The sequence below is a fragment of the Podarcis melisellensis genome, assembly GCF_964234715.1.
Source record: "Podarcis melisellensis genome assembly, chromosome: 12".
NCBI classification, from domain to species: domain Eukaryota; kingdom Metazoa; phylum Chordata; class Lepidosauria; order Squamata; family Lacertidae; genus Podarcis; species Podarcis melisellensis.
The window spans coordinates 3,490,675-3,503,243 of record NC_138544.1 but is presented as its reverse complement, the minus strand read 5'-3'; the positions used below and the strand labels follow the sequence as shown (position 1 = coordinate 3,503,243).

The following is a 12,569-nucleotide window of genomic DNA, read 5'->3' as shown; positions in this document are numbered from 1 at the left end:
TGGTGAAAAATCTGCAAGTGTAATTAACTGCATTGGGAATAATTAAGAGAAAATGTGATTGTTGACCCCAAGGTTTAGTTACTATAATACACAGATTTATCAGAAGTCCATTCTGATAAATGTGGGCATGTGATAGCTGCAACTGGAGATATGTTTTCAATTCCTTTTGCAACTGGATGACATAGTTGAGTGATGGTATATGAGGGATAGCCAGTTGGTGTCTTACAAACTGGATTAAGTCCCTAAGGCAATTTTGCCTGTGGCCCTGGTGACCATCATAATTTTTAATTCATGGTATGGTAAAATATTTACGCAGCTGTAGGAGAGGAGAAAGCATTGTTTCCAAAAGTTAGACATGCAACATTTATATCCTTCACTTTCATTTTATAACAGCATTTAATCCTCATGCATGTATATCTGTACATGCCTGGGCATACACACTCCATAACTGGGGGATCCATAACTGGGGCATACACACTCCATAACTGGTTAAGCTTTACAATAAAGGAGTTTTGCTATGTGGCAAAATACATTTCCTGTGTATTTTGCCACATAGGAAGTGTATTGGTAATTTCCTGCTATAGAGGTAAACTCAGGGATGCTTTTCCAATTGCTTTTCCAAGATGCTGGCAAATGCTCAGAAATCCATAAAAATAGTGGGGGAACACGAAAGTATCCTTCTGAGAAAAGACCAAGAGAATTGGCTCTGAAGGTCATGCAGCTTTTCCAAAGATAGCTGCAGCTGTTCCTGTTCCACTTTTAGCATTCCTCCAGAAGTTCAGATGCAGGTGCAACTCCTGATCGTACGTTTGCCTCCCTAAGCAGCAGGAATGGCTCTTGCTGTTAGCAATACCAAGGGAGTTCCAGGGCATCCTTTGTCCAGGCTGCAGTTCAGAAGTGCTGGAATATTAATACTCTTAAAGCTCAGAGGCCATTTTATTTATTTTTTACAGGTGGGCGGTGCTAGCCCTAAAATGCAAATTTGTTTTTACAAAATCATAATAAGGAATTTTAAAATACAGTTGATCATGGATACTATAAACCAATTAACCCTTTTTTTAAAAAAAGGAAAAACAAAAAAGCTGGTGGGGCAATAGAATGGAAGTGTGTTACGTTATTAAGTAATGAACAGGAGTATTTTATCTTGATTTTAATAATGCAGGAAACAGTGACCACTTAATAAAGCTAATTGAACAAATGCACAGTTTGTTGCATGAAACATAAAGGAATCAGAAAAGAGAGCAAGGAAATCAGAAGGTAAAGCTGCACCCAAGAGTCCCATTTGACACTGCTTTACTGGGAGCAACCGGGAATGGATTCCTACGTTTCCACTGAAGAAAGCACAGACCATTGCAAAAAGGCTTGATGTAGGGTAGAAGATTATATTTTAATTGGATAAGCTCTAATTATTGCAATTCCAAACTCCAGTTTATTTTTTCCTAAAAATGTATTTACACAAAGAACTGCTTACTGTGCCACAAAAGTGTGATAGGTTTAACCAGCATTGCCTTGTTCAGAAATACTCTTAATCTAGGTAAAATTAGTCATGGCTAATTTCCTCTGAGTAAGCCATAGTAAACAGAGGCCTCATCCACACTCCTGCTTGCCCTGCCGCTTCCCCCTGGGAAAACCCACAGCTTAGCACTGAAGCAGAACAAAGGGCAATCAGGTTTTCCATGACCGCCATTTGCTCTGATTTAGCACTAAAGAGAGGGTTTCCCAGGGGAAAGCAGTGGGGCAAAGGCAATAATGTGCCTAGAAAGCGCAGGACAAGTCAAAAACCACCTGGACCCACGCTTTCCAAGTGTAGGACAAGCAGGAGTGTGGGTGAGCCCAGAGAGAACCTGCTTTTGAATAAACACCCATGGGAATGGAACTTAATGTGCATTGTATGAATGCTGACTAAAAAGCAAGTCCCTGGTAAATGGTTGTAGGACCACAGCTTAGGTTTCCAGTGGACCTTAGTTGTGACTATCCTTAGCTGAATTGGAGTCACTTTCATCAGCTGCTATTCGTTTCTGAAAAACCACACAGGCCCCACAGGCTCCATCTTTAAAAGAACAGTCCATAGTGTGAGCTATAAGCATAAGGGGAAATGGCAACATATGAAATAACCACCCAGGTAATCTCTAAATATAGGCTGATATTTCAACTTTTTCTATTTGTATAGGAATACAGTGGTACCTCGTGGGACGCAGGTGGCGCTGTGGATTAAATCACAGAGCCTAGGACTTGCCGATCAGAAGGTCGGCGGTTTGAATCCCCACAACGGGGTGAGCTTCCGTTGCTCAGTCCCTGTTCCTGCCAACCTAGCAGTTCGAAAGCACGTCAAAGTGCAAGTAGATAAATAGGTACCACTCTGGCAGGAAGATAAATGGTGTTTCCGTGCGCTGCTCTGGTTCACCAGAAGTGGCCTAGTCATTCTGGCCACATGACCCAGAAGCTGTACGCCGGCTCCCTCGGCCAATAAAACGAGATGAGCGCCGCAACCCCAGAGTCGGTCACAACTGGACCTAATGGTCAGGGATCCCTTTACTTTACTTTACAGTGGTACCTCAGTTTTTTAACGTCTCCGTAGTTGAATGTTTCGGAACTCAAACGCCGAAAACCCGGAAGTAAATGCCTCGGTTTTCTAACACACCATGGAAGTCAAACAGGAAATCCAGCTTCTGTTTTGAGCTTTCTGTATTGAGGCTTCCGTTTTGAGGCTTCTACTTTCAGTTTTCGGTTTTCAAATGTTTCGGATCCTGAACGGATTATGTTTGAAAATTGAGGTAGCACTGTATTCCCCCCCCCAAAAAAAAATTATTTCAGTGGTTTGGCAGATGACTTATAAAAACTTGTCTGAAGGTTAACTGAGGAATCTCAAGTTATAGAAGCCTTGGTTTCATATGACAAGGCTATTCTTGTTTGTTCTTCACCACGACTGGGAGGGGAAAGCATTCCATGTCATTACTTTTTAAAAGTGTGCTGCAAATATATTTTCCAGAGACAATATAACTTGTTTCTATGTGACTTGTGGCTCTACAGGGTATCTCAATTAAATCTTACTCCTGTAGTTGTGCTACTGTATTCCATGGTCCTGGCAAGTGAAGAAGATACGATGAATTGGGCTACTCTCACGCTTCATGAAACGCACAGAAAGGAATGAGATAATACAAAGAGAAGGGATAATAGAAAAGTGAGCCTGAAGAATGCATTGTCAGTTACACTGGAAAAACAAAATTAGCAGAGGTCATCAAGAGGGGAAAGTATGCAGAATCACAGAAGGAAAACTTTGTAATGAATGGAGTTCTCTTCTGTCTTGGAAGTCTCTTTTACTGTTGGATAGAGCAGCAGCTGGGAATCTCCAATGTGTGGGACTAATGAGGCCAACATGAGACCATTTCCCCCGAGCGTCATATGACATGGCTCCTTGCCTAAAGGGGGGTTTGTAAGCAGCTGATGTTGGCAAGTGCAAAAGCCTTGTTGGCAACCTCGGGATCCAGCCTCCCAGCTGGAAAAGTCCCCTACCTCTGGAGTAGAGTTCACCACAAATTCATAATAAGCACCTTCCTACTATAAACAATTTCACTGCCCTCTAGTTAATGAGCTCCAGTGGCAGAAGTGATGACTGTGGATAAGGCTAGCAATACCCAGTCCTACCAGGGCCAGCCTACCCATGAGGCAAGGTGAGGCAACTGCCTCAGGTGGCAGAGTCCACAGAGGCAGCAGATCTCAAGGTATATTCCCCTCTCTGTTCCTGATATATATCTCTACTCGCCCCTTTCTCCCTGGTATGGAGGGAGGTACCATTTTGTTGTTCACCTCAGGTGCCCAAATGTCCTGAAGCTAAGCAAATAAGACATGGCTGGTGTTTTATAAGGGATAAACTACTAGAAAAAGCAAAATTCTGTAGTGGCTACCCCTATGAAAATATAAGGGAAAAACATGTTCTGTAGAGAAAGAAAATATTATGTAGAGAGAAAAATATCAGTTCGGCAAGGTGTTTTTAAGCAATAATGCACCTTTAGGGAATCACATTTCAGCCAGCATAGAGTTGTGCATTTTTAAAGAGCGGATTCATTTTTGTCCTGTTTCAATGGACGTTTTAATTGGATTAGTAAAACTTATTTTTACCTGACTCAGACCTTAGGGATGGGTAAGATAGACACTGAAACAAGTAGGCCCTGATTTATTCAGAGAGATACAGCCAACTAAACCATACTCAGAGAAGAATGATGGAAATCCATGGTCTACTCCGAGTATGATTAAGTCAGATACATCCCAGAGGCAGCAGTGGGGTATTAGGTGGATCCAGAGCAGGCTTCCTCAAACTCAACCCTCCAGATGTTTTTTGCCTACAACTCCCATGATCCCTAGCTAGCAGGACCAGTGGTCAGGGATGATGGGAATTGTAGTCTCAAAACATCTGGAGGACCAAGTTTGAGGAAGCCTGATCCAGAGCTAGAACAGCTAGATCCACAGCTATTACTACTGACTGAGGACATGAACTCCGCTTTCAGGCAATCAGGATATATAACTCCCTCACCGTGCTGATCTGACAAATGCTGGGGTTCTTGTTCCTGTCAAATATGCTGTATCACTGTTCATCAGAATCAATTGGCAACTGATTTCAGCAGGGTGATGTCCGCTGCCAGTAATTTAATTCAGCTCACTTTATTGATGACTTAATGGCTTTGATTATAATGACATTGTCTTCCAGATAGCAGATGTCAGAGCTTTCTAATCATTTCCCCAACTATCACACAGAACCAGCCGTTGTCTTCCACATGTGGAAGGGGTATTGAATTTACAAAAATTCTGCACATAACTTAAGAAGTGTACTTGCAAAATAACCTTAGAACACAATGAACATGGCTTAACTGCACGGTTTTAAACATATGCAGAAGATTCTAGGGAGAAATTAAGGATAATTGCATTTAAAAACCAATAAAGCCAAATGCAAATATAAACTAGCTTGTTTGGAAAAAAGTGAAGACAAAGAAGCTTGCAAAAAGAACCAACAGTTAACCTTTTTTTTTATATAATATTTTTTATTGGTTTTTACACATAATAAGAACAAACAAAACAAACACAAACATTAAAAACAAACAACAAAAATTGACTTCCCCATGCCTTCCCTTCGCCACAACCTTGTTTTACCATTTTTTCGAGCAACTCATCAATCAGTCTTTAATCAAGTCCCTTTTGAGTTTTCTTAAAGTTTAAGATTTACAGCTGTAATTCTTTGTTTCCTACCCCTTAACATCTTATCATTCCACAATTTTACAGTAGTTTTTTAGGTATGTTTTAAATTTCCCCCAGTCCTCTTCCACTGTCTCTTTCCTCTGGTCACGGATTCTGCCAGTCATCTCTGCCAGTCCCATATATTCCATCACCTTCGATTGCCATTCTTCCAGAGTAGGTAATTCTTGCATCTTCCAATACTTTGCCAACAGGATTCTTGCTGCTGTGGTTGCATACATAAAAAATGTCTTATCCTTCTTTGGTACCAATTGGCCGACCATGCCCAAGAGAAAAGCCTCCGGTTTCTTTACAAATGTCCACTTAAGGACTTTCTTAATTTCATTATAGATCATTTCCCAGTAGGCTTTAATCTTTGGGCAAGTCCACCAAAGATGATAAAAAGTACCTTCAGCCTCCTTACATTTCCAACATTTGTTATTGGGCAGATGGTAGATCTTTGCAAGTTTGACTGGGGTCATGTACCACCTATAAATCATTTTCATTATGTTCTCTTTCAAGGCATTACATGCCGTAAATTTAACACCGGTGGTCCATAACTGTTCCCAGTCATCAAACATAATATCATGACCGATATCCTGTGCCCATTTAATCATAGCTGATTTCACCGTTTCATCCTGTGTATTCCATTTCAGCAGCAAATTATACATTTTAGATAAATTCTTGGTATTGGATTCTAACAATTCTGTTTCTAACTTTGACCTCTCCTTCTGAAAACCAAGTTTCCTGTCTTGCTTAAACATCTCATTTATCTGACGGTAGTGTAACCAATCTCGAACTTTATGCTTTAGCTTCTCAAAATTTTGTAGCTTCAATTTTTCACCTTCATATTCTAAAATTTCACAATACTTAGGCCAATTAGAGTCCATGTTGATTTTTTTCACTGCTTTCGCTTCCATTGGTGACAACCACCTAGGGGTTTTACTTTCCAATAAATCCTTATATCTATTCCACACATTATACAGTGCTTTCCTGACAATATGGTTTTTAAAACTTTTGTAGACCTTTACCTTGTCATACCACAGATATGCATGCCAACCAAAACTATTGTCATATCCTTCCAGATCAAGAATGTCTGTGTCTTCAAGAAGTAGCCATTGCTTCAACCAGCAAAAAGCTGCTGATTCATAATAAAGTCTTAAGTCTGGCAGGGCGAAGCCCCCTCTATCTTTTGCATCAGTTAAAATCTTAAATTTTATTCTGGGCTTTTTGCCCTGCCAGACAAATTTAGATATGTCTTTCTGCCACTTCTTGAAACAGTCCATTTTGTCTAGAATCTGCAACGTCTGAAATAAAAACAACATTCTTGGCAATACATTCATCTTGATAACAGCAATTCGGCCTAACAAGGAAAGTTTCAGCCTAGACCATATGTCTAGATCTTTTTTAACTTCTGTCCAGCATTTTTCATAGTTGTCTTTAAATAGATTCACATTTTTTGATGTCAGATTTACCCCCAGGTACTTAACCTTTTTTTCTATTTCCAACCCAGTTTCACTTTGAAACCTATCTTTCTCCTCTTTTGTTAGATTTTTTTCCAGCACCTTTGTTTTCTGTTTGTTTAGTTTGAATCCTGCGACCTGGCCGAATATCTCCATTAATTCTAAAACTCTTTTGGTACTAGCTTCTGGCTGTTGCAAAGTTAGCACTAAGTCATCTGCAAATGCCCTTAACTTATATTGTTTAGATCCGACCTGTATTCCTTTTACCAGCTGGTCCTTTCTAATCATGTTTAATAAAACCTCCAGGACAGATATAAACAGTAAAGGGGATATAGGGCATCCCTGTCGTGTACCTTTCTCTATTGGTATTTCATCCATTACCACATTGTTCACAATTAGTTTCGCTCTTTGTTCAGAATATATTGCACCTATACCGTTTTCAAACCCTTGGCCTACCCCCATCCCGTGGAGATTCTTCTTCATAAATTTCCAAGAAATGTTGTCAAAGGCCTTCTCCGCGTCCACAAAGATCAAAACTGCCTTCCTATTAATGTCCACCTCTAGCATCTCCAAAATGTCTATAATGTTCCTCACATTTTCTGACATGTGTCTCCCTGGGAGAAAGCCTGTTTGGTTCTTATGAATCTCCTCCACCAAAACTCTCTTAAATCTTTTCGCCAAAACGTCTGCAAAGATTTTATAATCCACATTCAAGAGTGATATAGGGCGGGAACCAACAGTTAACCTGACTAGACTAATCAGGTCACGTGAGCAGAGTCTTAGGTTTTAGTGTACAATTGAGAAGTCCTGATGGACAGCACTTTTTTGGCAATGTGTCACCCTAGATTCCACTGAAGTGTGAAGTAGCTGTTAAAGGGAGAGGAGTCCTCTCAAAACTCTCTACCCAAAATCTGTTCTCACTGATCTAAGTGGTTGTGTGTGAGTGGGTGGGTTATTATTCAGAAGAGATTTAAAAGCATTCTGACTTGCTCAGGGCTTTTGTTAAGCATTTCAAAGCAGAGACCTGGTACCAGAGACATTTTTTCTAGAGGAAAGCCCTTAGAGCAGTTGACTGCACCTCAAACGATTTAAGTTTTAAATAGACAAGATGAGCAAAGGTAGTTGAAGGAGAGCAAATGAACATGCACCATGGAACATGTAGCACTGGTTCAGAGAGTCTCCTTGTGACCAGGCCAGCTCAGGTCAGGAGATAAGCGGCTTGCCACATCAAAGTGTTTTAGGAAGCCCTAACATTTGAAGGCCCTGACAGGTGGACATCCTGAAGAAATGAATTTTCCATTTGTGAAAAGAAAATGGATGCTTTATTCTTTATTATGAAACAGATTGGAGGTGGGAATTGCCATGCTGTTCTTTGTCTCAGGCAGCAAATGGTCTAGGGACAGCCCTGGTTGTTGTCCAGCAACATCTGGGTGGCCACAGGTCCCCAAACCCTAAAGTAGAGGATACACAGCAGGTTCCATATGAATTATAGCATGTGTGACCTTAGCCATTATCCTTCTACATGCTGGGTACCAATGCTATCAGGCATCAGTCCCAGCAAATGCCAGGCTTACACATTTCATGTGGTGCTGAGTACAACTGCCACCGTGATCCTGGTTCCCCTTTTTCATCCCATTTGAGTAATTCCCACCAGGTTAAACAACTAATCCAGTCCTGAGTTCAGAAGTGATTAAATTGAGGCATATCATAGCCAGCCTAGACAATTGTCACATTGTTCAGAATTCTAGTTTATAGTTGTCATTTTAACACCACCGCTCCCCGGCAGTTGTATTGAGCTTTCAACAGCTACAAGGCAACCAGAATTTTAAGTTTTATTTTGTATGGAAATAAAGTGATGAGGGATAGCATTGCCTGTTGAATTGCTGCCTGCTGCATCATTCTTAAAGCTCCAGAGCATCTGTCAGAAAAATAATCTGCAGCCCTAGCATCCAACGTGCGTACTTTAATCTCATGGCTGAAAAAACAGACAAAAGCAGGGAAACTCCCTTCCTCAGCGCTTACACCAAATTAATCACAGTTGGCCTATGTGTCAAATAATCATCTTGCTAGCTTCCCCTGAAGCCCTGGGCAATATTTGAACTTTGTGATTTAATGATTGTAGCAATCCTTGGCAGTTAGCTGGCCTTCAAAACAGTTTGTCAAAGGTCTACCTAAGAAAGCTGAGGGTACTGAACAAAAGCATTCCAGAAGATTGCAGAGGGCAAAGTTCAATGGGGCTTACTCTAAAGTAAGTGCACATGGGATTGCAGCCATAGGCTTACTGGCTCCTGTTGAATTAAACCATATTAAAACCAGGTATTCTATTGGTTTGTAGATCAGTTTTATACTTACACATGGTTGTTTCTTTTAAGGGTGTGTTCACTGTGGCTTCCCACATAACTATAAGAGAATGCTGGTACTAAATTTTTGCTCTTATTGACCAGCTACAAAAGATGGGGACTTGGTACTGAAATGAAGCTGTAATGCATTACTTATTGTGCTGTGACTAATATGACTTTATGTCTTATTTTAGCTACAGAGAAAGCCCTTGAGCAATGGGGAATTACCAGAAAAATAGCAGTATGGGAATAGGAAATGGAAAAGAAAAGGAGCGAGAAAATGCTTCACACTGGATTTCTATAAGCACAGTGTTGATCCATTTTAGATGTGTGGTGCTGTGCAGCTTTTGTAAACGGAAATGCAAATTATGAATTAGCCTATACAGCTTGCCACATTAACCATGCGACTGGACACAATTTAGAGGAGATGGTATGTATCTGCTTGCAGTTTAAATTTACCAGCTTATCATTATGTCTGAACCATAGGAGCCAACTTTTAGGAGCTGCCGAAGTCCCTTTGGCTCCCCTAAGGTTGATGGGCATTGCCATTCAAATGGCTTGCGTGTGCCACATCTTGTGATTGATTATGCAAGGTAGGGCTTTCCTGCCCCTCCCATAAAAATATTGTATTCAATTTGGCATACCTGGTCTGAACTGTGAACAGTGAATAGTTTAAATTACCGTATTTTTCACTCTATAGGACACACTTTTTCCCCTCCAAAAATTAAGGGGAAATGTGTGTGCGTCCTTTGGAGCGAATGCAGGCTCCTTGGCTTCAGCGATAGCAACGCAAAGCCCCCAAAGTGCAGAGGGAGCGCTCCCAGTCCCACCAGGAGATGCTGGGGACTGAACCTGATGCCTTCTGCATGCTAAGCAGTTGTTCTACCACTGAGCTATGGCCCTAGCTCACCATATTGCTGTCAGGATAAAATGGAGAAGGTGGAGGCTGAAGTGTGTATGTTCTGTGGAGGAAAGGTGGGATAGAAGTATAAGAAGGAATAAAGTATGTAAACTAGCCTATAAGTGAAGAAACTACAGTATATTTTTAACTTACTCTCCTAATACTTTGTATATAAATTATAAAAGTGGTATATAAATTTTGTTAAATATAAAAAGAGGAAATGTTCAGACTTTCAAACAGTATGTTATGCCTGAGCCTTCATTGCTGAAACTCCCAACAGCATTTTCATGCTCACAAACACCTGATGAAGGAACCATTGTGACATAACCCCTTCAAGCAGATATAAGGGGCAACAGGCTGTCAACAGTGGCAGTAGTTGGGGCTCCCATCTATTAAAAAGCCACAGAAAGTCTTTTCATACTGCCTGAGGAATTAATCCCTTATTTAACGTTCATAATTGCTGGATCGATTTAACAAGACTGGAGCTAACATTTGCTTGGATTTGGCACCATTGATAGGGAACTGTCTGCTGCGTCCTCCATTTTGAAGTCACCCTGGTCTTTGGGCCTCCAGCACCTTCTTCATCATGTCCAACCCATCTAAGAGGCGTATGATAATGGTGTTCCACTGGGTTAGGAAGACAACCCTGACAGAGAAGCCATACTCTACCATCTCGGCCAGACCTTCTGCCTCTGCAGAACACTCTGCTTGCAACACTCCTCACATTTCACCCTACTTCACAAGGAGCAAGACACAACCCGCTCCGCTCAGGAGGTCCAGCAGGCGCAAGGTGCTGCGATTGCCGAATCTCACCGACCCCAAGGTTTTAAGATCTGTCATTGGCAGTGTTGGCCGGAAGAGAGCCCGCAGGCGCAAGCAAAAGAAGACTCCAGCGGGAACAGGAAAAGGGGTGATGGCTAGGCTAGAGGCAAGAAGGCTCCAAATTTGCGGGGTGGGATCGCTTTGGAAGATGCCTTCTCACAATCTCTACACTTGAACCACGTATCAAAGGTTCAAGCAAGCTCATCCACGTAGCACTAAATTATGCTTTAATGCAGTGGTTCTCAAAGGGTGTAGTGCACCAGCCTGGTGTGGCTGGAGAGGATGACAAGTGATGGGAGAGTGATGGGAAGATTCAAGGACAATCAAAGAAGCACCAAACATTTCACTGTAGTATAGTATCAAAGTATTTTTTTTTTAAATTTTGCCTAATATGTATAGAAATCTTTTTCAAAATGAGAGCAAGAGCATCAAGTGATACTGAGGACAGTCCGAATTGTGTTTTCTAATGTTTTTCTTATCAATTCAAAAATTCAGTGTGGCTCAAGAAAATTTTATTCTGAAACTGTGGCCCAGAGATAAAGGCTTGAGAACCACTGCTTTAGTGTTATGTTTGAACTAGGCCTCGGCTTTTAATTTTTGTTTGAACTATAGCCTGGGAAGTTGTGAAAATGTGCAACCTATTTCTGCTTCTAGCATGTCCTGTTTCAAAGCATTCTGTACATTTCGCAATATTGTAGCAGATAACATTTGTCACCTGCATTGACCTGCATCTTCTGATATGGTATTTGCTATCTGTTCATTTTGCAACCTGACATTTTCTGTATAAGCCCATATAGACGAATTGTTTCATCTGAAAATCAATTGTAGCTTAAAATACAGAGACACACAGACACATGGTGCTATCTAATAACTTGAAAGAGTCTTACCCTTACCTTAACTCCAAATATAAAAGCAGACACCACTATCTTAAAATTTTCAAATAATGAGACCGCTTTCTCCAAACTACTAAGTAAAGGATATTGAATTTTCAACAGATTATTTTTCTTTCATTCCTACAGGCCAAACCCCAGCTGTCAAATCCCCTTCTTCTGCACAACTCTGAAAGGCAGACAGTGCCCCATAATGATACTCATTTCCTGGTCACCCTAGTTTTTAGCCAAAGCTAGCCCCTTGCTAGCCTTCTAAAAACAGGAGCTAACAAGACCATCAACCAAGGTAACAAAGCCAGGCCCTTTCTGCCTTCCTCCTGCAGTTTGAACAGCGCCTGATATCTGCCATCCTTAATAACATTTCTGTGCCTGAAAATGTGTGCAACCTGTAGAGTAGAACAGACCTGAATTCTTTCTACTATTGGTGAAAAATTAAATTTCACGGAACAAATGGGGCAATGGGTTGGAGGATAGGATGTAACTGGGTCTGGCATCCGTTAGGAAATAACTGGGGAATACCAATTAATCATGAAGTCCCACGTGTGTGAAAAACTACAAAAGGAAAGTGGCTGACTGCCTGAATTCCAAAAATACAGGTCTTGGTTCACTACATAGTCAAAGGAGCCCCAGGCAGAGTTTAAAACTGCAATGTATGCAGCATTTGCAGAGCATGGAAAATATAGGTTGTTGGATATCCCCATATTAAGCGCTCACAATGTGCTCCCCTGCCTCTACCCCTCTCACAGTGAATAGACTACAATGTAAATTACTTACAGTAATCAGAGGTCTCATTCATGCACCATTTAATGCTACAGCAAAAGTAATACAGGTAAAAACTTCTTCAGTGCAAAATACAAAAATTATATTCAAACATGGAGCCCGGATCTCAGGAGCGTCAGTCTCAAGCCTCTGGTCAAGTACATGGTTC

At 41.0% G+C, this 12,569-nt stretch overlaps 2 long non-coding RNA genes across 2 annotated transcripts; one reads left to right on the top strand and one right to left on the bottom strand.

The window, feature by feature from the left end:
- Window positions 1-4,110: 4,110 nt before the first annotated feature.
- Window positions 4,111-7,536, bottom strand: LOC309380948. Its single transcript, XR_014173211.1, has 2 exons — window positions 7,435-7,536; window positions 4,111-5,014 (listed from the first exon to the last, which is right to left on the bottom strand). It is a non-coding gene; the product is annotated as an uncharacterized lncRNA (long non-coding RNA).
- Window positions 7,537-9,321: 1,785 nt separating this feature from the next.
- LOC309380969 lies at window positions 9,322-11,307 on the top strand. Its single transcript, XR_014173240.1, has 2 exons — window positions 9,322-9,458; window positions 10,448-11,307. It is a non-coding gene; the product is annotated as an uncharacterized lncRNA (long non-coding RNA).
- The last annotated feature ends 1,262 nt before the right edge of the window (window positions 11,308-12,569 follow it).